This window comes from Tupaia chinensis, unplaced genomic scaffold (genome assembly GCF_000334495.1).
Source record: "Tupaia chinensis unplaced genomic scaffold, TupChi_1.0 Scaffold143620_1, whole genome shotgun sequence".
Taxonomy (NCBI): Eukaryota; Metazoa; Chordata; class Mammalia; order Scandentia; family Tupaiidae; genus Tupaia; species Tupaia belangeri.
The window spans coordinates 186,096-190,941 of record NW_006203468.1 but is presented as its reverse complement, the minus strand read 5'-3'; positions in this window follow the sequence as shown (position 1 = coordinate 190,941).

Sequence of the window (4,846 nt, the reverse complement as noted above, 5' to 3'; positions counted from 1 at the left end):
ATAATACAGGATTTTATTATGATAATTGCTTGATTTTATATTCTGTATGAGAGCATATTCTGTGCCCAATTGTAAAATTTACTATAACGTTGAGTCCTCAATTTGTAAACTATGATTCTTTTTCTTCCTGAAATATATATCAAAGTGTGGTGTTCTGATATTAGTCAATTCTTTGTAATTAACTTCACAGGTGCTTGAGTATGGTTAAAAAAGTTATAAAATATTCTTATAATTGTTTATCTGGAATTCTTTTGTGCTTATCATCTGGGTCTCAAAATCAGATTCAAACATTAAGGCACCCATAGGTAACCTAGATAATTACACATCCTATTTATGACTAGTGTGGTCCAGTATGAGAACCAAAATTAATACTATCTTACCCAGCACCAAACTGCAAGAGTGTTCATTGGAAATATTTTCACAGTTTATCCTAATAGAATGAATATGGACAGGAAACAGCTTACATAAAATAGGGTAGGGAATTGTTTATAAAATACATATAGCAAAACAATAATTATGTGAATTAAGAACTGTGGTGCTTCGTGTTTAATTTATTAATTTATTTTTAAGGAGATTTTTGCTATAAAGCATGTGTGCTTACCAGAGAGACAGACAGAAACTAAGTGAGAAATCACCCTTCAGGGGTCTGGTCATGCCACATTCTCTTCTTTCAAGATTTTCAGCATACATGTACATGTGCCTGACATAACTTTTGAGTTTCTGAGTTGGGAATTGAACTGAGGCTGGCCACATGAAACAATGCTTTAACCACCACATCACCTGCTCACCCCTATGTTTTATTTCTAATAGTAATAGTTTCATTTTTATTGGGCAATAGTAGGGACTGAGAGTGTAGTTATGTATATCATACTTGTTTGATTTGAAATAGCTGACTCTGGGCAAGAAGCACAAATAAAGCAGCAAACAGGTCTTCCTTCTTGGGGAATTTTCCGGAATCCAGGAACACAGCCGTGACTACATACAGACTCTGGGGTCTGAGTAGAAAAGAATATCAGTAGTCATAACCATGTATGTTATGAGCTGTTTTGATTACATGTCACTTTTTCTCTCTACTTTAGAGAAAACTAGCATCTAATAGTTTATCACTTTTTATTCTTTAGATATTACCTAGGCTTTTATTTATTTTGTCAGATAGAGATTTTGGTTCTAGGGTGCATATGCTTACCAGAGAAAGAGGGAAAAACAGAAAGAGAAAAATCACCCCCTAGGTAATTGGGACACTACAATCCTCTCTCCATTTTCCTCTCAGAATATTTGGCATGGATGCATGTGTGCCGGATATGAGTTTCAAGCCTCCAATTCCAGGAATCAAACTGCAGTCAGCCATGTGGAATTCCAGAGCCTTAACCGCTATGCAATCTGCTGGCCCCCTTTACTAGAATTCTAATTAAGAATTAGTATACTTAGCTTTCTTCTTTATGCTTTATTATAGTCTAATTTTTAAAAATATTTTATTTAATTTTATTTAGTATTATTTCTTTATAATTTGACCAGAAAGAGACAGAGAGAGAGAGAGAAAGTAAAACTGAGAAAATGAGCCAACATTTCTGGGATTTGAACAGTGATTGACCATGTGGGAGTCCAGTGCTTTAACCACCTCACCAACTGCAGGTCCCCTTTATGTATTATTTATCAAATATTGCCAAGGTTCCTTATTACTTTATCTCATACTTTACTAAAAATATGCCTGTGTCATTTTCTCCTCTTATGCGATACATATATAATTTCATGCAGGGTTTTACATGCCAAAGATTCTGAAAAGATATATTCCCCCAATAATATTTATACTATATCCTCATATCTGGGTGGGTGAAAAGTATTAGGTTCTTAATTTAAAAATATCTAATAATGTAATATTAGGTAAACAAGAAAAAGTTAGCTTAAACTCATGAGCCAACATATAAAGGATGAGAGTGTGGTTATTTCATTCATTGGCTTCTGAGGCTAGTTGAGCACTGCTTTTCATATATGAATGTAATACATATACAAAACATGATATTTGTACAAATCTTCTATCTTTTATAATTTCCTGAGATTATAGTCAATGCTTTGAGATGTTTAGTACGATGAGTAATGGTATACAAAAGATTGGCAGGTGGTGTGGGGGGTTAGAGGACTGGACTCTCACAGGGCTGACCATGGTTCAAGTCCCAGATATGGTTGCTTCCTTTTATACTCTCTCTATATCTCTCTTAGGTAAAATTAAGAATAAAAATAATAACTAATAAATAAAATAAATAACTCTTAATAAAATAAGAATGGTATACAAAATGACAATAGGAAATGTGAATGGTATCTACAAAACCATAAACGGCATCTTGATCTATAATCTACATGTCTTCGCAGTATACAATGTACTCCATAAAAACATAAGACATTTCAGTTAATAATAAACTGCACATATGTTAGTACTCCAATAACATAATAGTATAGGTCATATATTCCATGTGCTGTGTGAAATATTATCTATGTTTGTGTAAGTGCAATCTATGATGTTCACAGAATGAATTTTATAAAAATGCATTTTTTGGGAACTAGCAGATGGTGCAATGGTTATGTCAGTGGATTCCCACATGGCTTAGTCAAGTTTGAGTCTCATACCCAGTGGCTTTTAATTTAACAGTGAAACATGTATATGTTTGCCCAAAATCCCAAAAGGAGAATGGAGGAGAAGAGATTATGGTGTTTCAATTTCCCCTGGGGCATGATTTCTCACTTTCTCCCTCTCTGTCTCTGTCTCTGTAGTGAGTGCACGTGGCCTATAGAAAAATCATTCTAAAAAGTAATTTTAAAAATTAAAAGATATATTCTCAAAAATGTTTATCTTATTAAAATATATTCAACTATGTATACATAATCACCACCTCATTGATTTTATTAATTGAACTATTGCTTGAAAAGATATAAGAAATAAAATCAGCTTATAAAAACTGGAACTATTTCTAAAGTTTACAATGTATATAAGCAAAATAAGATAATACAATTCTGGATGTAAAAGGTCAATTTTGTTTTGCTAATTTGAATTTTGACTGAGACAAGAGTTCAACTTGTTTTCTTTAGAATTTGCATAGGTCATGTATGTTCATAGGAGAGAGATAGAGACAAAGAGAGAATAAGTGGAAAATTAACCTCAGGGAGATAGCCATGACACAATCCCTTCTCCTTTATTCTACTCTATAGATTTGGGCATTCACACGTACACATGCCAGGCATGATTTTCAAGCCACTGGTTCAAAAACTAAAATGATAGTCATCTATCAGAGTCCAGCACCTTCACAAAGATACCTCCTGCTGGCCCTGTAAAAATCAAATTTATTGATGTGTTAAAGTAGTCATACAATTTTATTTAGAGATTCTGTTCAGATAACTCATATAAATTTTGATCTTTGTGTGTGTGTGTGTGTGTACTTACCAGAGAGTCACAGACAGACATGGTGAGAGGAAAAGTGAGAAATCACCCCCAGGAGAATGGCACACACATCCAGCATGAGTTTCAAGTCACCAGGTCCAGGACTCAAACCACAATGAGTCATGTGGGATTCCAGTGTTGTAAGTACTATGCAATCTGCTGACCCCACCTCTGTATGTATTTCATATTAAAATGACATCATACCTCTTTGAAACTAACAGACCAGTTTATCATCTCTTCTTTGATGACCAAACCTTGATCATGGGAATTCCTGTAGATTAAGTCTCCTACTTTAACAAAGAGCCAGCTGTGATTAGGAAATCTCACAAGGTTGTGGATATCATAATGTATTGTATTTTGTTCTTCATCCAGGGGCATATTGTACCCAATGCTGTTTGTCAGTTGGCTTTTCCTCAGAAATGGATGAAGCTGGATTAAAGGCAGGATTTACATATTGGGACTGCATTTAATGTAGAGGTGGAAAGTCCATATCTATAAAGTAATCCTTCTATTTTAACATCTCTATTTATATGTTCACTTTTTTGTAGGGGCTTAGTTTGGTTTGAGTGGTCAGCAGCTTGGGGCTTATGTGAGATGAACTCTAAAAAAAGAAAAAAGGCAATGAAAGAGTGGTTGTCACTCATCAGAAAAGTTCCAGTATGTTTCCCAGAGTGTGATTTGTACTCAGACTCTCATAAAACCCAAACTAATAAAATCCAGTTTGGACTAATTGGAGGCTAATCTTGGTCATTCATAAAGGGCATAATATGGGGTGAAATAGTAAAGTAGTTAAGGTGCTAGATCACATACGGCCAAGCTGGCAACTTGAATTCTGTACCTGTAGCTCACATAAAACACTGGGTGGGGGCCAAAAGTGGCAATGGTGATAAGATGCTGGACTCCCATATGGCTGATCATGGTTCAAATCCTACACCTAATGAATTGCTTTCTGACTTTACCTTTCTCTGTCTCTTTGATCAATTTTTTAAAATAATAATAAAATTATCAATTTTTTAAAATATAGCACATATGTGTGCATGCCCAAAATTCTCAGTGGAGGGAATTCCGTTGGTCATGAATTCCAATGATCATGATTACATTATGACCATTTTTGTGTGTGTGTGTGTGGGGGGGTGATTTTTCACTTCTCATATCTTTGCCTGGAAAATGCACATGCCTTAACTAATAAATAATTTTTACAGAAGTATTCATTCTATTTTATTCATTATAATTAATATTTTATATTGACCAAAAAGAGACAGAGAAAGAGAAAGAAGAAAGCAAGTGAAAAAGTCCAAGATTCTAACCATGGTCAGTCATGTGGGAAACCAGTGTCCTTACCACCACATCATTTGCCTGCCCCTTGTAGAAAAATTTTTAAAAGACATTATATAGATGGATAGGTTTAGATTCCTA